Here is a 26,251-nt window from a genome sequence, read left to right on the forward strand (position 1 = left end):
ATTAACTAAATTTATAGCAGTGGTATAAAAGTTAGCAGAGACCTCTTTAGTATTTCAGTTCAAATATTGCCATTCGCATTAATAATGTAAGATTCTGTTCTGTCATCCTCCTTGAAGGGAGAACATGTTGCATGGGGGTATCTCTGGATGTGTGTTCAATCTCTATTGTAAAGTAACTTTTAAAAGTTCCTCTTCTGTATTTAGCATTTCAGCTCACAAACTTGGATAATGGTACAGCATAAAAACTTAAACTAATGGAAGATGTTGAACAAATGCAGGGAGGCACAAATTAGCCACAAATTGATTTCATTTGGAAATTTGGATAAGGTTTATAAACATCAAAGGACTGCTATAATTTCTTTAAGACCTTATTGCAGTGGCAGGGATCATAATCATAATCACTCTGGAGACAAACCTGATGCTCACATGTAGTTATTAATATGAGGCTTTATTGTGTTCATAGTTTGTACCTATAGTTTTATTTTTATTTTAGAAAATTTTATGCCAAGCTTATATTTATTTTCATAAAGTGTTATTAAGTTTGCAATGTCAAAGCACTAGGAGGTATTGATGTTAAGACAATCAGTGCAGTTCCATGTGATAGTTTTAAATGACATGGATGAAATATTAGGTTTCTTAGAGGGTTCTTGCTTTTTTTAGTCAGAGCTTAGATAATGTCTTTTCAGTCATTTGTTCAATTATTTTTACCTATGTGTCCTAACACTTTGTTACTGTGTGTTGTTCAATCCTCGCTGAATACAGAGCCAGCAATTTCCTCAGTCACTTTCCTGTGGTGCCCATCACTGGAGTCCCTGAGAAGTTCATCACTAGTAGTGTATTGCTTTTGAAAATGTATTTTTAAGTACTTGGGATATATTATCTTTGTTTTACATATTGCTAAATAAGGCATAGTAATTTTGGGGGCAAATGGTCTAAAACCCCTAGGATTAATTTTCAAAATACTGAACTTTATTTTGGTAGTTGCATGTTTAGTGTGTGGTCTTCAGATAGAACTGTGAAGGTTCTACAGTTCTGCAGCTGAGATGTTGAAGTGTCCAGCATAGCATCTAGAAGAAAACAAATCACCAGGTGTAAAAATTCCAGTTTAAACAGATATGCACAGTATCAAAAAAGTGCTATTGAAAATAAGGGAGAATCTGAATCCATTTCTACATGGTGCCATCTGTGTGCCATTTTCACTCAGAAGTGGTCAAATTCTCCAGATAGCGAGAGAGGACTGTGGACAACCATCATGCTCCCAGTGTGCTCTCACTGAACCTCGAATCCGGGTTCACCTACCTGCAGCAGGTGCCTGATGTGCACACAGTCCAGTGGAGAGCAGCAGGATCCAATCACAGACTCGGGGTTGTGTAATACTGCGTACGCACAAAGATGGCACATTGCAACTTCTGATAGCCTGCACTCCCTGCTCACGTAAGTAACCCTTCCTCTGTCACTCTGAGTAGGGAGAGGAGAACTACTCATGAGAAATTCTCATGGGCTCTGTGTTGTAAATTATCACAGACCATGGGTTTTAGATATATTCTCTAAATATGCATCATGGAGGTGACTAATTGGTCTTGCATGGTTTGCTAAGCTGAGCTGTCAGCCTCCTTATCACTTTGCAATGCTGAAGTATGATATAAAACAAGAATGCTGTCAAACTTGAGCAGCTAGACTTGTACTGTATTGAACATTCAATACGTCAATGGATGAATTGTCTGTTGATCTCTTTTATAGTCAGTTTTCGGCTTTATTGATCTGAGAACCATGAAAATCCTTATCTGCTTTGGTCCGTTGCTGCAAATGGCTGAAAACTGGTGTTGCATGTTCATGTTTTGAAAATAAGAATTGTACGGACTGAAATTTCTTACCATGAATGGAAATGTCTTGCAGTTAGGGAGTCTGCCTTTTTCTGTTGCCATCATCAAGCAAACTTTATCCATGGTAGTTTGACTGTCAGTTTTCAGTAGGAGATTGATGTTGTAAGCTAGTAGTGATTGTTGCAGCTGTTCTCTAATTCTGAGTGTACATATTCTAACTCTTCACCTCCTTCTAGTGCTAACAATATTTCTGATGAAATGAAGGGAGAGTCTGAATTATTAGTTATAAATTGAACAGAGAGAATCACATGTAGATGTCATATCTGAAACTGATTTTTGTGAGCTGCTGATTAGGGAAGTAAGAACACTGTCTATAATCATGCCAGATGTGTGTGTTAGTTCTAGTATGTGCTTATGGGCTGATGCCTTTATACAAGTATGGAGAGCTATGACTCCTTTTATACAACACAATAAGGCACAGTTATCGTTTATATTGCTCTTAATAAATTAGGAATGTTGTTAAAGTTTCTGGAAAGAATTTTGGACACTACAGATAGAAAACACTGCACTAGATCAATTAAAATATGCAGTAATGAATGCATCAAATGCAGATCTGAACTGACAAGCTTATAATCTCTATGCAGTGGATGCTGAAGAGATTTGAAGAAAGCTTGTCCATTGTTGAACTAATTACATGACCATGAAAATGGATGGCAAAAATATTTCTGTAAAAAGCTGATTCTTGGAAATTGAAGGTGAAGTAGAGTGTCTTACTGAAATTGATCTCAGATTAATATTGACACAAAGGGCTGTTTTCCACTATCAGCCTTATCAATGCAGTAACATTTTTGATAGAGAAAATATTGTCATGAAATGAGGAGACTTTTTTTTGTATCTTCACAAGAATAAACAAATAAATTAGTCTCTACAATCTAAGAAAGAAATAGAAGAGTTTGACGTATGTTTCATAGCAGGCAGTGGGCTCTTAAGCAAACACAAGTCTTCTGAAACAAACACAATCCAGAAGGCAGTTCATCTCATTTTGCATTTCTGTCCAACAAGAACAGAAACAGGAAAAGTAAGTTTGCTCTTATGGTGTGGATCCTGAAGTTTTGGAACTCCTTTGTATGCTCATTTGTTCTCTCTGAATCATTCTTGCAAACAGGTGGGGAGCGCTTTCTTTTCTTGCAGGTTTTGGATTGAATTCAAGGCTCCAGGAAACCCAAGTCTCTTATGCTGGTATAATTTCAAAGCACTTCAGCATTACTCAGTTGGGCTGGACAGCAGGAAGCCTGCATGTGAGTCCCATGCTTTGTCAATGATATTCCAAACACCACATTTCTTGACTCAAAGCCATCAGGTGATTATTTTTGTTGAATCAGATTCCTCTATATCCCAGACTATGCTCTCACACACATTTTATCCTGTACTTTCTTCATGTAACTTACCAATTTACATTTAGGGCAAATCATTTAGGCAAACATCCCTTCTTGGCTCAGACATTCCCAATGGCAGAGTATTGCCTGCATCTGTTGAAAAGCTGTTTTAGTTGTTATATACTCAACACTGCTAAATGACAGAGTCTTACTTTCTAAGAGAAGACTCTAGGGGGGAAAGCCTACACTACATGCATCGGCAGCTGAAGCATTTCCCAGCTGAACACTAGGTTGGTTTGCTGAAAGATTTATGTCAAAAATTAGTTAAAATCAGTTTGACAGCCTTGTTTTTCATGCAGAGTTTCAGTTCCCAGAAAATCAGTCCTGTTTCATCCCACACAAGTTAAGGTGGATCAGATTAAGAAAGAATACTGACTATAGGTAAAAAAAGTGAGAGAAGCCTTTCACTGTGTTAGGAATTGTTTGGGCTGCAAGTAGCCAAAAGTGTTTTGACCACATTGGAGCTGTAAAACAGTCACTTCAGCCTGTTCTCTAGTCTTTGTGGTGTATTTCAACTTTGCTGTAATTGCTGCATATCAAAAGGCTTCAACGATTTTTTCTTTTACAATTTCTGTAACACTTAGTAATTACCAAGCTGTTTATGCACATCATAGCTTGAAGCTCCATCAAGCCAGACCCTCGTTTGAACCAGCTTGTCATGGCTCACATTAATTCATTACATTTACACTGATTAGGGAGGCTGAGGAAATACAAGATGTTTCCTTAGCGCAATCATGTTCCCTTCTAGTGGTTCCAAGCTGAATTGTAAGTATCACTAGGAGTTCATAATACAAATTTTGTACATTTTCTCTCATGTAACATTATAATATCATAGATTCTTACGTAGTAAAAAGAGGTTCCACTGTATCTGACCTATAAAATCTTGATATTCAATTAAACTTTTTCCACTGAAGGATCCCTTTGCAGATAATCACAAAACTTTTTATGCTGTTCTAAAAGCAAGGCCTTTTGTCAGTATACTCTCAACTCTTATGGAAGTAATGATTATCTCTGTGTTGTGCAATCCACTAAATCCAGTGGTCCTGGGAGATGATCCACCTTGATAAGCAATGTACTTTGACAATCTACTTTTACAGAAGCTAGGGGAAAATTCCTTGGGCTCAGAATGTGCATTTTTTTTAACTTCTAAAGTGAGGAAAGCAGGCTTGGGTTACTTTCCTTTTTTCCTTTCTTTCTTTTTCATGTGTGTGTTTTAAGTAAAAATGGGTATGTCTTAGGGTCCTAGCTTAGAAGTTTAAAAATCAGAGGAATTGAAGGGATGATGGTTAGTGCTGGTTCCCACCTTGGTAAATAAAGGGATAGAGTAGAAACGCCTGAAAAAGCTGGTCAGAGCCAGAATGGTACGAGTAGGTAAATAAATGGGTCTAAGGACGCTTTCCCTGTATAAAGAGCACTGGCTGTTTTACACTGTGCAGTTACAACATGTAAGATTAGCCAGGACAAATCCTATTGAAATCTTAAATACACAACAAGCCTAGCCACTGTCTAGGGCAGTGTACAACAGAGCTCAGTATTTAATAACAATGTCAGGTTAAGTGCTAAGAAAGGGTGGAAGCCAGAGCTATGGCACTGGTGAGGATTTTAAGTGCCTGCACTCTGTGCATGAGTTCAATCACTCCTGCCTCAGCCATTCCCTGAAAACAAGTCATTTAAAACTCAGAGCCACATTTCATAGTGTCAAGATAGTATTTGTTGAAACACTGAAAGTCAGAAACAATGCTTTTGTTGGCAGCCTTCTTGTTGTGTGCTTATTCAAAGCAGGGAAGAAATGGTGTGATACAGAGCATTGGAGAAACGGCTCCAGACAGATCTCCCCTGCATTACCTTTTCTCTTCATTCCAATAACTACAAAGAATAAAACTACTCATGATGGAAGCGACACGACGCTGTGTCCTGGTGGGTGTGCAGTGAATCTTCTTGTCCCCCTCTCACGGGAATGTTGGGAGATTAAGGAGGAAAAGTGGAAGGAATGGTAATTGTTGGAAGTATCCTGTACACTGGTAATGCTGCATCTTAAACTTGGCCACAATCCCAAACCAGATTTGCTTACAGCACACCGTTTCTTGAAGGCATTGCAACTCTGGTTAAGGTGAGCTAAAAGAGAACCATCTGGAAATGAAAGTGAGAGGGGCTGAGCTGAACAGGAGGTGTTATGGACAGACTGCTTCCTTCATGTGTCCCTACCCTCACCTGCAAGATCATTGAGCTTAAGGAGAAGGTTTACCCTCTACAATTAATAATGTATTTAGAGAGTTTTGCAGCTATCCAGATTAGTGCCAATTGGTCCTTACATCCTCAACACCTGGAGTCTGACTAGCATATCCTTGGCTGCATTATTTGAGAACAGCCATAAGTCTTTTCCTATTGCTAGCAGGAAATGTAACCATCATAAGAGCCACTGGTAGTTACAAATTGAAGTCTGATTTGAGAATCTCTCTTATAAGGATGAAAAACTGCAGTAAAAATTCCTGGCAACTGGCATGTGAAAGAATGTGCAGCAATGCTCTGGAAGCATAAGACTTGCAAGCCTACCTCATGTTAAACAGGAAGTTAAAGGATGCTGTTTTACAGACCTGCTAACTGGATATTATAGCAAACTGTATGCCACTTGCCTGGCTGGCTTCTGGCATCTATTTCCCTCTGTAACTTGTCAATATTTGTTGCCCATCCAAGGTTGATATTATCAAGAAGTGGTAATATTAAAATCATGAACGAAACATTGAATGGATTTATGTCCACAACAGATACTGATTTCTATGTTTACACAAAGAACTAGCATGATTTGGGATATTAGTATAATATATAATAATAACTTGCTGCATTAATTTAATAAACTATTAATTTATAGAATTCTTATCTTAGAAGTTTCCCATTCTGTTAGGTATTAGTGCAAAATCTGTGCTGTTAGAATGTCAGTATTTTCTATTGGAGTGAAGAGCAGATTTTTATCATGACAGTATTTTTAAACAAAATACTGGGAAGTACACAGCCATAGAGAATACACAACATTGCCAAAAAGTTGTTCTGTCTAGCACCAAAACACTAAATTAACTTCAAGTCAAGCATCTGTGAAAACAAAGAATAGTCTGTTCAACCCATTATCTAGGAGAACACAAACTACAGCGAAGAATACCATGTTGTAGTTGGTTTCCACCCAGAAGTACATGCTTAATACTAAGTTGTGCTCTGCAGAAAGGTGTCTGAAAGAAAATTTGTCATGTCCAGTAAGAACAAAGTAGAGAGCTCCCACTTTTTTTTATCTGAGATTAATTCACAGTTTTCTCTTTATAGTAACCATACCACCCATAACCATACAGGTCCCAAATTTGGAATTCTTGTTCAGTCAAAATGTCTCATATGAAGACTACAAGATTAAATTCATTTGTTTCTGCAATGACTGCAAAAAACAAAATTTCACTTTCACTCAGAGTGGTCTCCTGGTTCACTAATGTGGATAGAAGAGTCATTTATTCCTGGTGGGTGTTGTTGTGTACTAAGGAGTTTAAATATACTGAGCTGAGCACTAGCCTGCACGTATGAGGAGCATGCCAGTTTACACAGGGTTTCTGCAGGTGTCAGACAGCACATTTTCCACAATGGAAGAGACAAATATTACTGTATCTGTCACAGGTCCTTGGAAACAACCCTGAATACCAAGGGCATCACTCTTGGCTGACTAAACAAGGAGAAACACACCTGAAAGGGCATGTTCTTATTGAGAGCTATGGTGCAGCAACAGGAGGAAATAAGCAGAGTCCTCAGAAATCTGTGTTACCCTGCATGTCCCAGGTTTTTCCATACTTACATTCACTAAGATCAACACATTTCAGTCAGGAAATTTAACTCTATTTTAAACAAAACCACTGACGTCAGGTTAAAACCCGGATTCTGAAGTATACTCTGTCTTTATCTGTAGTAGAACCTTCAACGGAACTAATGAAATATATTGACCCTATAGTCCCTGTAATTATTTATATCAAACATCTGTGCAATTATCCTGTGGTTTCTGATTGTTTGCTTGGCTGTTTGAGATCATGGATACCTGCAGCGTGCAACATCCTGTTGACAAGATCATTTTCACATCTTGGAAATGTAGTACTTTAAATTCTGAAAATACTCAAATTCCATCCCAGTGAAATTCAGTCCAAACCAAGCCTTGGTTCCAAGTCCCATTGCCCACTTATTTGGCAGGGATTTGGCTGATTACTCCTGACTATGCCTGCTAGCAGGGCTACAGGGAGGCAACAAGACTACACGGCTGAGGAAAGGCAGAGTCTCTCTTTAGCTCTTTTTCTGCGCTGGCAAGTAGTGAAGTAGAGATTCAAGGAGCAAAGCTAATGTGAGAATGGAGTGAGGATGCTGAGGCAGTTTGGATGAAAGACTCCTTTGGGGCACAGAGGGGGAGAAGGCCATTTTTCTAGTTAGTTGAGTCCGAAAATAAGGGAGGAAGATTTTGACCCTTCTCTTACTTAATCATAATTAATTATTTGCAAATACCAGTTAAAGAGGAAATTCTGCATTTGCATGAACTTAATAACTGATGGTTGTGGTCAGACGTACTTATTCTGACAATTATTTGTTTCAACAAACAGCTTCCAGATCACTTGTTTGTATCTGCCATTTTTGGGAGTTATAAAATATGTCTACTTTTATTTCCCAGAATCACAGAACCAATTAGATTGGAAAATACCTCTGAGATCACTGAGTCCAAGCTGCTCGTTTGTTTTTCCATATTTGTTCAAGGTGCCAGCTGGGAAGTGGCTTCTGGTAAGTTTAGAATGTAACACCTACCCTACCGTAGGAAAAACATGATGTTACATTTCTAACATGATTCTTACATTGGGGAAATGATTGAAAGGGATGGTTTTCACACTATGATGCTGTTTTGGGATTATGTAGGATAGTCAGGCTTAATGCTGTTCAAGAGGAAAACAGGACTCATTGGTTCAAGATCCAACCCAAAAGAAAAGGAGGAGTCCAGCAGAGATTTCCAAGTAAAAAGGTGAATTGCCTGAAAATGCTACATATGTCCACTCAGTTAAGGACAGGAATGCTGGAGTACTTAGTGTTTCAACTCTGTCTTTTGCTTTGTGTAGCAACAAGTAGTGCAAAGCATTGGAAGGAGAGCTCTAATCACACATATGTGAGGCAACAAGAAAAACTGCCTCAAGGTACATCAGCCCTGCAGATCTGTTGCTGAAGGAGAAAAAAAACCCATCTGGGTCTCAAATAAGATGAATGGAATATCAAACCTTAGATAAATGCTGTTTTCATATGAAAGCATAGAAATGCAATTTTTCACATGAATGGTGGGAAAAAAGTAGTTTTTTTCAGAACTCTTAAGATTTCTCATTTCATCTGCTCTTTGATTATCTAGGTGAAGTAAAGAAAGCAGCGTCTTGGACCAGCTAATACTGCCTTTTTGTGCCAGGTCAGACCCTCTGGCTCCCTGTGAAGCTGTTTCCTGAGACATTTGCTGATTTCGCTTAATATATCTTTTGATAACCAGATTTCCAGAGATATCTGACCACTGCTCTTCAGCCACCCAGACAACAGACAGTAACCTTTGCAAAGCTGCTGCCTCTGAAGCCATCACTGGATTTTTACAGAGTGACTTAGAGGAAATTCTGTTGCCAGTATTTAATTTGTTTTTATATTATGTAATAATGTAAGACTTAAAAATAAGATAAAGATATTAATAGCATACATTAATCCTTTGGGAAGACTGAAAAAGTCTCTTTTAAAGGAAAAAAAAATTAAGTAAGTCAAACTAGGATCGGATGTAAAGTTCAGTTAAACTTCAGTTAAAACTAAAGTGAGTTAGACCGGTGGACTAATTATTAGCCAGCTCAGTTTTTTTATAAATGGGCATAAACCTACTGACTTTGATTTATAAGCACATAGCATTAGGTTTGCATTCAGCCTGTTCTGTAGAAGGGAATGCTCATTATATCACTGTATAGACAATTTTTAAACTAGATATAATGCTGTAAGTTGGACAGGAATCCTTTATCCCAAACTCAGTGTATGTGAACATCTAGCTAATAAAAGATCTGTATGTCTAGTAAATGATGTCCCTAAACAGGGGATCAAATTGGTCCCTTAAATGACATTTCAGAACAGAGGTTGTGCTACACTTCAGTCTCACACTTAAACTCTCTAAATACTTAAGTTAAAGCAAGGATTCTAGCTGGGTATCTATTCTTTCTTACCTATCCATGAAAATTTAGTTTAGCCTAATGAGAATAACATCTGTTACTTGAACACCCTTGGCAGTCCTACAGTCTTCTAATACTGTTCTGGTACAAACTCTCCCTAAACCCCCAAAAATTTGACATAAATTTAAATAAATATTTGCATCAAATGTCACATAGGAAGCCATTGTTTGGATAGACCTAACTGGAAAATTTCTATTCTGCTACAAAAAATTAACAGAAGTAAATACTTGGGTACTGTGAGCCAGCCCTCTTCCACTTACTTCAATGTAGCTTGATTGAATTATGATTTGGGTTCATGACGTGCTATAAGAGAGGAAAAGAGATGTTAAACTGGAATTCTCTGCCCTCCACTGGGGTGACTCAGATGTACACTTGAACATTAAAGCTGAAACCATAATTTACATCTTCCAAACGCCTGAGAAAGTTTGGATCTGGATCACACTCTTTTGCCTCTGGTTACCAACTGGGCTTTGCCTGTCCCACATTGCTGGCAGGCAAAGGTCTGTTAATTTATAATACATGGCTCAGACCATATGGCTAGTAAAAATGAAATGTTGGGAATTTAGGGGAGATGGTCCAGTACAGGAACAATGACTTAAGAAAAATAAAGGAGTTGGATGACCTAAAGCCAGTCTTGAGAAGGTTACTGTGGAAGGTGGTATGAAGTCATGAACATATAAAGAGAAGCTGAACTGCTGACCTTATATATATTTGTAAGTACAAATATCTTGGTCTCAGACCAAACCTCTGCTCTGCTAGGTGTGTGATTTTGGGGCAAAATATTTCCACAGTGGTCTGCAACAAAGGAACAAAACAACACACAGTAAAACAGGCACACAAGTAATAATGTATAGGAAAAAAGTAAAAAGTGTGGAAGCAGGATATAGTGCAACATGCACAGAGTGCAACTCTTTGAGTAAATATTAGCAAAGAATTACTGCAGATATTCATCCAGGTCAAGGAAAGTGGATATGTGTGTGAAATCAGCTGATCTGTTCAGCCACTACACACCTGTTCTCTTGGAGACATTCCATGGACTGGAAGGACCAAGTGCAAGACTGAAATGCCAGAACACCCTGCCACAGCCCGTTCTGCTGGGCTCACAGCATTGCATAAGGCGATCATAAAAGGAGAACTTCATGAAACTGTGTGCAAGATGGAAATACCCTGCAGGAAAAACGTCTGCCCCCTCTAAACATTTACCTTCAAGATGTTACAGTTAAGGCTGGGACTAGGTCAAGGAAGGAAATGAGCTGCATTTTAAACCTCTGTACCCTCCAGTTATTTGTGTTCAGTCAGTCACCCACAGCTAATGTTTCTCCTTCTTTTATCTCTGTTATGACAGACCTGAGCAACACAAGACATACCATTTGTAGAAATAGCTCTTTAGGGCATGAAGAGGTCCATGAGAACCTCCTTCAAGATGTATCCACTGTATGGTGGAGCTGATGGCAGAGGCTCTCAGTCACTGCTTACACCGACAGCCACCATATATTGCTACTTCAGCAGTCATGGCAACAGAAAGCAGTGTTCATAGCAGAGAATGGTCTTGATAATGACCCTTTTAAATTATTTTTTTCCAACAATGCCCTTAAGAGCAGATTTGACAGTGCCACACACAGATCACCAGTTCCCAACCAGTTTGCAGAACCAATAGGAAAGAGGAAATTTGCAGCAGAAAACAATCACATCATAAACACTGCTGGTCTTCTCATTGTAGTCTGGGAAGTTTACCCCAGGCTTCCATGCATTTACGCTGTGTTTTGAGGATGAGAACAGTGGGAAGAGTGTTGGGCTGAGGGGAAGACAGCCAGGAGATGCGAGGGAGCAAGGAAGAAGTGACTTGGGCTGGTAGGAGCAAGAGGAAAGAGAAGAACATGGTAGCAATGAAAAAGGCTGGAAACTAGCTGGTTTTATATTGGGGTGGGAAAGGAGACATTCACCAGTGACCAGTCAGCTCAGATAAAACCTTTTGATAGTAAAGACTGATTACAAAAATGGCTCATAAAGAAATAACTCGTCTCCACCTGTATACAGAGATACAGGCAGAAGTCACCTTTAAGTGTATGGGATCCTTGTTCTGCTCGGTGGCATTCTGAAATTATATATCAGTTCTAGGATTAAATAAGGATCCCCGTTCCATGTCAACACAGGTCTTTATTTTGCTATTAATCCTGTGCGCATGCAGATGGGTAATGGATCATACACATCTCCGGGAGGAAGCTGAGATGGTTTACCTCTTTGGAATCTGCAGCAATCCCCAAGTGATGCTCCCAGGAACAAAAAGATGCTAGACCATAACAGATGTAACACTCTCCAGTTAATTATTTCTGAAGTCCTTGTGATTTCATAGCTGGAAAACTAGAAGAGTTTCTCAGAGTTTAGAGTCTCATAGCCAGCAGCTCCTACCAAAATTCAGATCTGGAGCCCAAAGCTATTGGATAAACCAGTTTTACCTTCCTGAGCATGCAGGGCTGTGTTGTATTTCTGTGTTTGCTGTGCAGAGGAGCAGAAGAAACACTTCAGCCCATTACCTGGCACAGCATCCAGTGACAGGTTCCTGCCATCCTGGAGGTTGTGGAGCTCACCCATAACAGCTCCCCATCTGGGCAAAGTTTGGATTTTATGCATGCACCCAGTGAGGAGGAAAAGCTGCATCAAAAAGCTGCAGCCAAAACCAGAAGAGATATGATGCCAGAGCAGCATGGACACCTCATAGATAATTACAGTGGGATGAGGTATAGAGGAAAAAAGGGTCAGCTATTTCTCAGAAACTGGTAAACCATTTTTAACATCTAATAAAACAAAAGCAAACGCATTTACTCTTCCCTCTGACACAATAATGTGTGAGCTCATATTATCTACCTGGCCAATAAAAATATTACTAGTGTGTAGAATATTAAAGAGTAGTACTTCCCTTTAAAGAGAACATAGAAACAATATAAAAAAAGTAGAATACACATATATGAAACCCATAAATATTACAATAAAGGGCTTGAGATAGGTATATGTATATCAGAAGAAATCAAGCAAGAAGCTCTTAAAAAGGGGACTTGGAGGAGGAAAAAATGTCAGGCACTAGCTGAGAAAACATCAAGCAGAAAATTGCCTGTTTTAAAATAAATTAGAAAGAGAAAATCATGATTTTTAAAGGAAAAATTCACACTGTGGAAGGAAAAAGGGTAAAAAGAGAAGTAATATAGTTTAATTTGAAATAAATTCCTTATGGGAACAAGCCTAATGGAGGTGGTTTGTGAAAGACATTATTTTCATGCTAACAGGAAGCACAGAACTACTAGAAGCAAATATATAAAATAATGTTCAGGAGTAAAGATGATAGCTACAATTATGATTCTTTTTCCTTTACAGACTTTCAAAATCCCTCATTCCTCCAACCCTTTGAGCTGATTAAGTTTGAAGTACAAAGCTGTTTGAGGTTTGGGGTTTTTTTTAATATTCAATGCTATTATAATTTAGTGCAAGTACATGACAGTGATATGAATGCCCACTGCTGGTTGCTCTCTCTAACTGTGTAACATTAAAAATGGACTTCAACACCCACTTGGAACTTAAATTCTCAACCTGCTGCTCATTTCATGTGCCTTGTAAGAGCCAAATCCCCTGGCTTTACTTTTGAGTTTGAACATGTGTTGTTCAAGGAAGCTTTTAGTTTGAGAGCATCTCTGGAAGTCCACTTTATAGGTTCAAAAGAATGAATATTCTCTTGTCAAGTCCAACTGGAGTTTCCCTCCCCATCAGTGGAGGGAATATACTATTCCTGCACTAGGATATGAACACAAAAACTTAATTCCTTTCAGTCAGGAAACCTCACCATTTTCTGTCTGAGCTGAACACTGAACAAGGAACTTCAAAAGAACCTAAACTCTCCCAGTGACTGGAACACCCTGATGTAATGATTCAACAGTCTTGGCTTCCATGACAGCTTAATAAGATAGGTGCTTTAGATTATTTTTCAGGTATGATAGAAAAATGTACAATCCTTTGTTCACCTCTGTAACACTTTCCCCTTTATTCACTTTGAAGTAGGAACCACTGCTGCAAGAAAATTCATACAGTGAGCAGAAAACCACCTTTCCACCAGATATGTAGCAAAGATATGTAAGCGGTGTCAAATTAACATTTTCAGTACATTCTCCTCCCTGATCTTTTAGATGTTTATGAAAATGAGAATGGAAAGAAAAAAGTAGTTTTTCTTGAGGTTTTTTCTTTTCATTTCCTTTGGAGTTTTGTTTCTTGAAAGTGCATTCACATTAGCTCACAAAGCCATTTTTATCTTTAAAACTATTTCAGATGGGAAATCTTTTGATTGTGTTATTGCATAGTAAACTAAAAAAAAAGTAAGAGAAGCAGAATCTTTTCTTGCCCTGCATTTATTTTATGTCTTTTGATCTTGTCTCTCTCCTGGTGATGTTATTACTCTGAAACCTGTGGTAAAATGCCAGGGTGAGAAAGAAGCTTAGCTCTTTGAAATGATTGTGGTTAAATTTGTGTTAAGCCCTCTGTGATCTGATAATGACAAATCTAACATGTAAACCTTTGCAGAGACATATACATTCAGGTAATCCATGTATTCACAGACTTGAACAAATATTGACAGAAGCAACTTCATACTTCTGTGAGTAATGACCCACCACAGTGATGACAGATCACAGCCCTAACCAGAACTTGTTCATGAAAACACTGGATGTACAGAGCTTGGCTCCATTTCTCCAGCAGTATAATGTGTTTTCCTCTTTTGCATTAAAATTGATCAAGACAAAGGAATGACACTGATCTTCCTGGGTCAGGTGTCAGAAGCTACTTCTGCATGCTGCTTTTTAATGGTGTTTGCTACAGAATGGTGTAACTTCAGGTGGAGCTCTGACACATGTTCCAGTCCGATTCTAGGTGGGCTGAATGATGTTCTGGGGGTGCCTCTCTCCACTCTCAATAGAGGAGGACCATGAAACTCAGTGCTGGATTTAAGACACCCAGTTAAGTGCATTTCACACTCTGAGTTTTTCACCACCTTGGATTCTATTTTGGCTAGGATGCTACAGGCTGTGTGAGAGGTTTTGTTAGATCAGTGTAAACCAGCATGCCGACCTGAAAACTGCTTTTTGCAAAATAAGCCATCCAGTTTTATAGATGTGACATGAATAGTAGAGATATACTACATTGTGGAATTACTATTATTGCATTTTTGCTATACAGAGAAGTTTAAAAATGTAGCAGTTATATTTTTGTAATAGCAATGGTCTGAAGATATTTGTAATGTAAATCTTTTGGGTAATGACCTTAAAAACAGGCGTAAGTATAAAAATTCTTAGGTTTAATAGGTTACTCTTTAGCTGGTAGCAGTTTGGATACTTGCAGGTTCCTAAACTGCTTATAGTATCACCCTGCTTTCAATTGACTTTTCATTCTAGAGTTCTGTCCCCAAAAATGGATGTTGAGTCCAAGATAAACCATATCATCATGGTTCAACAGAGGAAAAGAAAGGGAAACTGTTTTGTTATTTTCAGAAGAGAAACTGCCCTGCTACATGCTCACCAAGTACTCCTCCCTCAGTACATTTTGCCTGCCTGCTCGATGAGGAACCACAGGCTTTAGTGTTATCTGACTCTCCAAAGAGTGTATTTTGTAGGTGTGATGCCAATGTGCAGCTGTGCACATCTCAAAGCACGGGCCTTCTTGGTATATTCTGATCAATACAAGGGTTGCTACTGGAAGAACTGGTCAGGAATATTATGCCAGGATAAATTTGCTAAAAAGATCTTTCTAGTGACCAGTGAGCTCCAAAAAAGAACCATCTCTCCACCTCTATCTCTTCCCCCCAGCGAAAGAAGCAGCTTTCCATCTACTTCCTTGGCAGGCTCATTTTTGGCCTGCAAAGGACCTTAATGTCAAAACCAGTAAGGAAAGACACTGCAGGTTGATTTTCTCCCCTTTATATTTTCTCTTTCTTTTCTCATCCAGATTTTGGGTGAACATTTCCTCCAGGTGCATATTACCTTTTTCTTTTCCTTTTAAAAACAGGGAAGGTATGCCTGGTTTTAATACATCTCTAATTATATTCCATTGCTTGCTAAAGCAAAGTTATAACTTTCATGATGACAGTGAATCAATTTTTCTACCCCGTGCAGGGTGGATATGAAGGCTAATGTCCTACCAATGCCATTGACTCAGGGTTGCTAAAGGAAGTCTTATGAAGGAAAGTCTTCTCTTATCACTTGGCATTTCTGACTTGCTAATCTGATTTCAAAGAAAAATTGTTTATAGGAGTTCCTGGTTCAGATCCTCCTCCTTGCTAAAGTTGATGTCAAAGCATGTGCAACAGTAACTGGATGAGCAAGTCAAGCTTGTTGAGTTCAGATCCAGAAATGCTAACAATTTACTGATTTAGCAGCTCTCAGATGCCAGTTAATAACCAGAGAAATAGGAACCCATTCAAAGTTATTGGGTCAGACAATCGGACTTCTTCCTGTACTGGTGCCAAAACTGAAGACTGGATGATGTCTCAACAAATCTCTGGGTCAGTTATTGTTTTTATTTTATGTCCCTGGCTACATGAACTAATAAACAAACAGCCTGCATTTTCTCCCTGTTCAAACCCTCCCTTTACTTCCCATTGCTACTTACATGATTTTACTACCCACCCTGTGTCTCTTGCAGCATAGTCTGACCAAGCAGGTGCGATGGTGAACGAGGAATGCCACTAAAGTTACTTTTTGTGTGCCCATTCAGCCCCTTCCAGATAGGTGAGTATCAGCAGTGATAGCCTGTAATCAAACACATCATACTCGCTTGGCAAAATCATGGGAGTGAGCACAAGCTACCTGGTACCCTTCACATGATCAAATGACAGAGAAGGTGCTGAACCCACCACACTGAACATAATTGTTTGCATTTTTCAGATGTTTTCCTTGTGCCCCAAGTCAAGCTTTCAGTTCAGGTTTTAAAAGTTTGTATTCCTGACAACATATAAAATGTAGTACAGGAACTGTGGTCACAAAATAAAAGACAGATGTTTTATGTGTTTTCTGTTTTCTGTATATGTCTTTTAACCAGCTGTATAAAGTCATCTCTCTGACGTGTTGAGTCAACTTGTTCAAGTATTGACTTGGTGAAGTCAGTAATTAAGAGCCCATTCTTATTTAGTTCTAAATAGCAAAGGCTTCTCTCTCATGATACTTTTAGGGACTCTACTGGTGATCCACCTGGGCATGCCCACCAACAGAAAGTTCCCATCGCTCCAGGTTCGCAGAGAAGGGGACATGTTTTGGGACACCACAAGATTCAATTCTGCATGGCTGGTGTCAGCACTCAGAGCCCATGGGGTCACTTGTTCAGCTTGTCTGCACCCATGGCCAGTGGCAAACCAACACTCCTCAACGGTAACGTGGACTGCACATCAGTTCTCTGGAAAAAAAAAAAGAAAGGTGTCCACAGAAGTGGGCCACTTGCATCCTGTTGGCACAGTCCACATTCAAGGTTGTTCCTATTTGGCTCCATTCCCTTGAGGAGACGAGGAGCAGCTGTGCAGGAAGTAAGTGATAGCCATACCACCTAATGCTTAATGTACAAACAAGGGGCAAGCTGCACAGCCTTGATAAAGGCAGGCATGGTAGTGCTGGAGTCGATTTACATCACCTGCATGATCCCATAACCCAAATAGGGGCTGCCACAACTGGAAGGCAAGCTGGAGATGTCCCATAGCTGGGATCTATCTCCACAGCAGCCAATATTGCAGAGGTTTGTGAATGAAAACTCAAAACATCCGTCTCTTAGGCAGCCGCCCTGCAGATTAAAAAATAAAAGGGGGCTGTTCTTGTCTGAAAAAAGAGGTATTCCAGTTTTCTACCAAAATATTAAAATATTTAACTTACCTTAATTTCATTATAAAAAGTTTTTAAGCCCTTTTCCACTGATTATTCTAAAAGAATTACATATGGGGTTGTTTATTGATTTTTCCATTTTCTGCTTATCAAAGACTGGAACACTGACTTTTATTATTTTATTGGTATAAGAGAAGGGAAAAGGTATTGTTTGTCAGCTTGCTTTTTGTGAATATTTATAATTTCATTTTACAAGCCTTGTTGATGTAGATGCAATTTATTTATGTTTTCATGGGATAAATATAGAAGACCATGGATACTATTGCAGTTCTGTCAAGGGCTACAGAAGGAGTTTCTCAGACTGTACAAGAAGTGGGCTTGTACTTGTGATGAGAATTAAAGCTCAGCAAGTGTGAGCCATTCATATACCTGCCCAACTCAAAGGGGATTTCAAAGCCCATGGAAACTCAAATGTTTCATGAACAGAGCAGATGTCTCACTTATGAGACATGAGTGACTCTCTGTCATGAGCTCATGGTCTCACTGAACTGATGTTCCTCAGCATTTTATCTTCGTGCATCTGGAAGCAATGGGGACTCCCAGGCACAGCCCGATTTAGGACGTCCTTTAGACCTCAGATGCAGGATTTAGTTACTTGAACACAGAGCAAATGAAAAAGATTTGTGCCCCTTTAAATGTTCTGGGATACTTGAGCGTCCTGAACAGAGAATTTGTGTCCTTCTACCTCTGTGTGCACAGACAGTGCCAGATACTTGCAAAGGACACTGTGTGCCTGTGTTTTTGTAGCTGCATCCCCAGGGGAGAATAGCAGGATGCCAAGTTTGATGCTGTAAATATTCCCCAGGAGGAGCTTGATTCCTTACATTAACTTCAGAGGGAATATGGTCCTTCACCACAGATGTCTGTGCTGAATTCTGAAGCTGACTTTTGTGACCTTCACTGCTGCTGCAGAACAGGCCAGCTGGGAAAAGGGAGCTAGCCTAGAACCTGGTGATGGCTACAACTGTGCAACCGAGCCAGACTCAACACTGCTAAGGCCTTCAGCAATGGTTTTACCCCTGCAAGGGTTATTAACACAGGCTTCTGGTCAGGCAATGAGCTCAGAATTTACCTAAAATTCTCCAAAACCACATCCCTTGCTTTCCTGCTGGCATAAAGATGCTATCAAAAAAATCTGTGGGTTGAGTACCTCTCCAGTGGAATCTTCTGCATACAGCTTGAGTAACTTACCTAAAACATCTAGCTGCATTGACCTCCTTGCAAACCTGGGAATTAGGTCATTCTACGTGACTATCAAGAGCTGCCTTTCTGGAAGGAAATGTTGTGGTTTGATGAGAGTTGTCTAATAGGAAGCCACTGAACTGCAGCACAGGTTGAATAGTACTCCACAGCAGCTAGGAGATGGTGAGTTGCACACAGTGGAGCTAAGGCTCAGATTTGCCTCAGTGTTGGAAGAAATAAGACTTTACATTTCAATATTAATTGTCTACGCTATTCACTATCTGCCCTTCATTATCAGGATAAACCCACGTAACCAGAGATTATCCAATTCTCATCTGGAAAACACACTGAATTTATTATCTCATATACATCAACTAAGTAAACTAATCTTCTTTAAAATTTATTACTACACTGGTCTTTAGTAGACAAAGTTACTCTGGTACAACGAACTCCTGTGCATATAGATACATCATGAAACACAGCATCAATTTACAGCTTTGCTTAAGTGCCTTTGTAAGGACAGTGAAGCTTTCAAATCTAAGAAGCAACATTCAAATTAAACTTTCAGCTTCTTAGTTGAGTAACCCTTTTTATTATTGCACACAACCTTTCTAATCAGTAATGTCAGTGCCCATTTGAGCAGTGCTCTACTACCTGATCTCTTGAGGGCAGCATGCACAGAATGGGTCTAGCAGCAGTGAGGTGATAGTTGGGATTTTTTCTTGTCTAGGAGGGTAGAAATTTGTTCCGTGTTACCTTAAGCTGTTCAAACTCAGTAGCAAGAAGATCTTTGTTTCTCCTTCTCCTAAGACTATTCAGATTCTCTGATAATACAGTTACGGATCTGAGGCACCTATGTTAAGTGTGAAAGCTTTCTTTGCAGCCTGTTGGCTCCAGGGTATGGGACAGTCTTTTGCAGTTTTTCACCTTATTTGAAGCTAAAGCTTCACATCATTTTATAAGGTACACTGGAAGGATTTTTTTTCTTGCAAAATTTTAATGGACATAATTTGTTTAATCTTTAAGACTTATGAATTTCCCATATGAGATTATGCTTCCTGTTCTTCTGGTCATTCTTGTTGCAATACTGCTCAGAAGCATTTTCCAGCTACAGTTGCTCTTTTGTTGCTATCAGAATGAAGTAATTTCTCCGTCGGACATAATGTTTAATGCTTTCTCCATCGGGCATAATGTTTAATGCCATTTCTGGCATAGGACAAAACACTGCACTTGATGCAGCTGACCAGAGTATTGTGTTAAGTAACTAAGAGGGAAGAAAGGTGAGAGAAGCCACAGTCTCAGCATGCCTGGTAAACCAACTATTGATGGTTTGCAACAGGACAGTGAAGCTGAGTCTCTGTGTGCTCTGTGGGCCAGGGATGCTGTACAGTGAAACCCAGCACACCTTAACAACAAACTGGGCACTTCTGCCCTCCAAGTTGACATTCAAACCTGAAGGATGAGCATCCAAATACCACTGCTAATGCATTAGACACTGATAAGTTGGACTTGGTGATCCCTATGGGTCCCTTCCAACTTCAGCTATTCCATAGGAAAAATGCCCTTTCTTTCTGCCTTCTACATTTGATTAATTCTATGTTTAAAAGCATTATTAGCAACTTGAAAATGAAACAAAATATTTCTAAGATGTACACAAGATGCTTTGATCAGCTTAAAAGTTTTTGGTTTGGTTTAAAAATTAATTTCAGAAACAAAATTTTTTCCATGCTGAGCTCATGATCAGCTCTTTTAATAGAGTGCATTGTTTTCTAGGGCTTAAAACATTAGCAACAGGATGAGGGCACTAGTATGGAAGGATTTTTCAGGAATGGACTGTGCTAGGATTCTCCTAAGAGTTAGCCAAATTCCTTGGGTTTGTTTATGGATTCATTTTCTCTTAATTTATAGGAAAAGAAGGAAAAATAAAGAAAGTTAAGAAGGCACTGGTTTTCATGCAAGACTACAACACCGAAGAGTTAGGTACCTAAGAGTGGAAGAAAATCAAAGCTAAAGGCTTGCCAAAAGTTATACAAGAATTCAGGTGTGAATCCTGGAATCCTCACAGAGATCTCCAAAACAAGAAATCCACTTCTGACTGGCAGCTATTCTTAAGGTAAAAATTTTGTAAAACTGCAAAATACTCAATTCAAAGTGCTCATTTTTCTTTACTTAATATGAGTTCATTGCCAGCTTAACTACACAGAGCTCAGTGCTCAGAGAATGCATTCCACTTAGCTAAATTAAAATCTTAGTTGAGGCAATTGAAAATGAAAAATTGGGCCCTCGGTTCAAAACCTCCCACAGCATTGCCAAGGCAACAATATCAAATCATGATAAGCAGAATTATTCTAAACAGTGGGCACAGCTTAAAATGAGGTTACAACAGCTTTTTCTGAAGGTTGAAGGAAGACACAACACTTAGTAGTTGCCTGTAAGTAAACAGCCCCTACACTACCTGCAATATCTTTAGCCTCTATAATGCATACCACGGCCTTTGTGCTAGATATCCTATTGACTCTGTGTGACTCACTTTTTATGACCTCACCAATGAGATAACACCCTCATTCGATAAAAGACTGTATCAATTAAGAAAAGCCCTACTGCCTGATAACCTGATTAAGAGCTGAGTACTCAGGGTGGTGGTGGTCTAATCAATTCTGGCTTCTTGTTGAGCAGCTTTATGGAATTATCCAGCCTTTGGCAAACTTTTGTATGATGCTTACTGCACCTAAAGATAAATTACTCTTTATTTGTTCAATTTGCTGCAAGGTGGGGCCCATCTGCTTGTAGGAATCAGTTCTCTTAAGACTTGGTGTCAGAGAGTTCATTTTTCATTTGAGTGTCCCTAGGGCTTTCATATTTTTCCCATTTTTAGAAGCCAAAAAAAGAAAGAAAAAGAAGTAATGTAGATACTTCAGTTTCAAGATCACAGATGTACATGCTGGTTTATAGGTTCTCTGACCAGCAACATCAATTATTTATATAAAATTTGAGAAAAATCCCCAAATACGGGCTGGAGGCAAAGTTTTCCTTGTCTACATAATCCTGTAACAGTAGTTCATAAAATACATGCATTCAATATTACCACAACATGGCCAAACCCTTCCTTCCCTCTGTGTAACTACTGTCACACATCACTATCACAAAGTAATGGAAAACTTGATACTGTTAGGGCTTACATTCCCTTTTCCATGGGTGGAAACACCTATGGGAAAATGCCATGTAGTTTACTTTATAGTTTGGTTCTCCTTTTGTTGCTCCCCTTTGGATTCTAATCTTTCACTAAGAGGGCCGTTAACAAAGTGCTGGGTAGGAAGGAGATGTGTCCCTTTCTTCTGTTTCAGTTTGAACAAGAAAAATGTCTGATAGCGCTGGTGTAGATAGCAGTGAGGTCTTGCTCCTTGGTAACCAGCAATGTTTTCTGCTGGCAGCAGGAGCTCCAGGCAGTGCTGGGAGCCCTTGGTGGAGCACTGGGGCGCAGGGTAAGTCTGCCTCCACCCTGTCTAGCATGCAGACAAACCAGAAAGCACTGTGCTATTCTTTTTTCATTTGTTTGTTTTGGCAGTTTGGGGTTTTCTTAGAGATTCAAGCCCATCAGTTTAAGACCTGTTGCTCAGCTGTTAGAGCTGACTTTTACCATTAGGATGACTACAGTTTTACTTCATGAGCTGAGATGAAGTTTCCTCTGGTAGCAACCTTTCACAACTTTAGATCTAGGTGATTCTCCCCCTCTGTTCTCATGAGACCCTACATGGAGTGCTGTGTCCAGGTTTGGGGACCTCAGCTCAAGAAAGACATGGACCTGTTGGAACGAGTGCAGAGCAGAGACACTAAGTTGATCACAGGATTGGAACACCTCTCCTAGGAACACATGCTGAGAGAGACGGGGCTGTTCAGCCTGGAGAAGAGAAGGCTTTGGGAAGAGCTAAGAGCACCTTCCGGTACTTTAAGGGGGCATACAAGAAAGCTGGAGAGGGACTTTCTATACAAGCAGATAATTGCAGGACAAGGACAATGGTTTTAAACTAAAAGAGGGTAGGTTTAGGTTAGATGTTAGGGGGAAATTCTTTACTCAGAGAGTGGTGAAGTACAGGAACAGGTTGCCCAGAGAGGCTGGGTTGCCCCATCCCTGGAAGTGTTCAAGACCAGGTCAGATGGGACTTGGAGCAACCTGGTCTAGTGAGTGGTATCTCTGCCCATGGCTGTAACTAGATGATCTTTAAGGTCCCTTCCAATCAAACCCATTCTATGATTCTATATTTTATTCCTCTGGGATATCTCAGCCATGCCTTACAATTAGCAGTTTAGAAACTTTCTGGAACATGAAAGATAGCAAGTAAATAAATCATTAGGTATTTATGCACCAGACTATGCACAGGACCTGGGGGAAATGCCATAATGATGTGTCCTGCCCAGGATTGTACCAGGATGCAAGGACATATGGCAAGGAGACAATCCCATGCAGTTAGGACCAGGCATCTTGGAGATTATACTGATCACATCACATCATACCATATCATATCTAATAGACATATGTAATTATATTCACATATATGGAAGGGCATGGAGGAATGTACTGGCAAGTACTGTAAAGAGGAAGACTTCCCCAATTAGCATGGTTACACTGATTAATTTATAGTCTGTTAGTGGTGGGAAGTCATTCAGGTGTATCACGGGTCTGCATGAATCACAAGCTGCTTAATAGTGCATTGAAATGCAGTCCTGAGCCATGACTGGTAGAAGATGTGCTATCTGATTTATCCTGGGCAAAATGTCCAGGGGGGTGGTAGCACATTAAGTTAGGTGAGCCATCCAGGGCATACATTTCACTTGTTATCAGCTGTGTGTGACAAACTAACCCCAGAGACATTCCAGTGTAAACTGAACTAGAATAATTCCAGACATAAAGACTTTCTATTTGCAAGAAGTAAGTATCAGGGAAGAGTTGGCATAGGACCTTGTTAGCAAGCAATGAGGGTCAATGTACATTTATAGGGAAAGCAGCAAACAGAAATCACAGACAACAGAGACCATTTTATTGGCTCTAAATTAAGCAGTAGGGAAAGGTTAATCAAAACTAGAGGGCTGGAGTCCAGAAGCTGTGGAGATCACTACAAAACTATACACACTCTGTTCTTATCCTGCAGTTTTTTTCTCCTACAAATGCTTTCACTTTTTTTTTCTTCCTCTGAAGTAATATGCCAGCTGTGCAAATGTTTGACCCTGTGAACATTCAAAAATTGATTTTGCTTTCTGGCTTTGCTGAGGACAAGCCAACCCCTGTCTGCAGAAAGTGTTTTCCAGAAGCAGCAGTGAGTACATACAGACGTGCTCTTTGCTAAGGGCACTTGTCAAAGCCTTATGAATGTGTCCAGGAAAGAAATATTCCTGGTCAGTCAAAACACTCAAACCTTTACCATTAGGAGTTAGTAGAAAAGATCCATTCTTTAAATAATTACCATATCACTTAGTTATATAGTTATGCAGTATATATATAGCACTATATATAGTGCGTTCCCTAGAGTAAACATCTGTCTGTTCCCCAGAATGCTTTCTGGATCTTTGGCCAATTTCAATCAAATCTGGCAGATGAATAGATGTCTCAAGTTTATGTAAGTTTCTGTAAAGCTAGAGAAATTAGTAGCCAGGTAAAAGAAAGAAACTTTATTAGGATATCTCTGTTAAAGTCCTTCCACTTCAGGAAAAGCTTCAATATTAATTTACCCCTTATTGCACAGGGAACCAGCATGTGAGCTGAACATTAAAATGTTTATATGCTGGAAACAAGGCTTCATTGCCCCACACATTCTAAAACATCTGACCTGATGGGTGGGTTTTGTGATGTCTAGTAAGAAGAATATACTGACTGAAAGCTGGCACATTCATAATTCCTTAGCTTGAAGGAATAACATTAGCATAGTTCAATTAAAATTCCATTTAGTGTAATTCAGCTAAAGTTTCAGTGGACCAAGAAGACAAAACCCTCTGGGAAATGAGTTTTTACTAGGTCCAATGCTTGTGGAACTACTGTTCAAAAATTTTTTTGCTCTGGAACTGAATGAATCCACTGTGGTTATCCCTCATAGCACATTACTGGTCTGAGAGGGATGAATGACTCCCCTTTTAGCTATAAAATTAGAGGTACTTTTTTAGAGAAGGTTGGAAAAAACCTCTAACATCAGCAAGTCCAACTGTAAACTCACCACCACCACCATGTTCAACACTAAACCATGTCCTCCAGTGCCATATTCACAAGTTTTTTGAACACTTCCAGAGATGTTGACTCCACCACTTCCCTGGGCATCCTGTTCCTATGCTTGACAACCCTTGCTGTGAAGAAACTTTTCCTAATATCTAATCTAAACACCCCCTGGCGCAGCTTGAGGCCATTTCCTCTCCTCCTTTTATGTAATCATGTACTTTCCAATTGCTGTGAGTCATGAAGGCATTTTCAGCTCTACTGCCCTTTCTTCCCCATTCTTTGTTACCTCTGAGCCTGAGAGCATCCTGGTTGTCTGAAGTGGCTCTTTTTCTCTCTTTTGCCAACTGTGCACACCAGGATAATATTTTTGCTTGTCTGACTTTGAGAGCTTTGCTCACCTTCCTACTTTCAGGTCTTTTTCCTGGTACTTTTGCTGAACTGCTATTCCTCCTTTGTAAATTCAGCCTGAACTTTATGTTTTTCTCTTTTTTTTGGCTAACTGTTGTTAATTCTTAATTTCAAAATTGTTTCTTCAGTATTCAGTAAGTTCTTCTGCAGTTTTCTCCTTGGGTCACAAGGTTGGGACCTTTGCACAGAAGTTTGGTCTTTATTTGTGCAAGTCTCGATGCTTGTGGTAGAGGAGGAACAGCACAGAGGTTCTTTCAGCCCCTGCTGATCTCCCAGGCAGCTTTTCTCAGGTAAATCCATGAGCATAACTACCACGACCTTCATCCAAGCAAAAACCTGCACAACACAGTGCTGTTCACAAAGGTCCCGCATCAGCCCTCCTTGTCTCCCTGCAAACTGGGAGTCTCCCTTCCTTGCTGGAGTTGTCTACAGCCATCCAGACAGTATTTTGTCTTTGTCACAGCCCAATCCCGTGGGTGATCTCTGGTCAGTCTTTAGCCTTGTACATGTTACTGCCTGAAAGTCACATTGACCAGCATTTTCAGGAAATAGGGACTGCTCTGTCTTCCTCCTAGTGTGTACAGGAAATTATATTCCTCTCTGTCTGGAGTTTAGGCTTGAATGCCTGTAGGCAAAGAGGATTTATTTCCTCAGTCAAATTTTTGATGGGGAGTGGGCAGGAAGCAAGCATTTCTGTCTGCATGTCAGGTGGAAAAGGCAGCAAACAGGCACACCTTCTCAAATGCACCATTTCCCTGGAGAAACTGGGAAAGTAGGCTGGGGAATTTTAGATTTTCATGCAATACTCTTTTCATTTGTGTTGTTCCTGGTATGACTCCTACATTTTCCCCTTTACTCCCTTCTCCTTAATCCACATGCAAAGGTGAAAGAAAATCTGTTCATGAATGATTTATCAAAGTGCTACGCAAGACTCAGTTCTTCTGGTGGATTTGTCAAGTAATGTGACACGTTGTATTATACTACATGAGTTATTTGTCTTTGTCCAGTGCTCCTGGGGGGGGCAGGGAGGGGATGTTGGGTTGCTCTACCAGGAGTGTAAGTT

General features: G+C 39.7%; 1 long non-coding RNA gene across 1 annotated transcript in view; it reads right to left on the minus strand.

Moving 5' to 3' along the window:
• Nucleotides 1-553: 553 nt before the first annotated feature.
• LOC121669598 overlaps nt 554-26,251 on the minus strand; it is a 63,659-nt gene continuing 37,961 nt past the window's right edge. Inside the window, exons 3-4 of the long non-coding RNA XR_006017815.1 lie at nt 1,875-2,073; nt 554-1,067 (exon numbers count right to left, since the gene is read on the minus strand). This is a non-coding gene — a long non-coding RNA (uncharacterized LOC121669598). The remainder of the gene's footprint in view (nt 1,068-1,874; nt 2,074-26,251) is intronic.

This window comes from Corvus kubaryi, unplaced genomic scaffold (assembly GCF_017639235.1).
Source record: "Corvus kubaryi isolate FWS band 111438036 unplaced genomic scaffold, C.kubaryi_AGA036_p1.0 37392, whole genome shotgun sequence".
Taxonomy (NCBI): domain Eukaryota; kingdom Metazoa; phylum Chordata; class Aves; order Passeriformes; family Corvidae; genus Corvus; species Corvus kubaryi.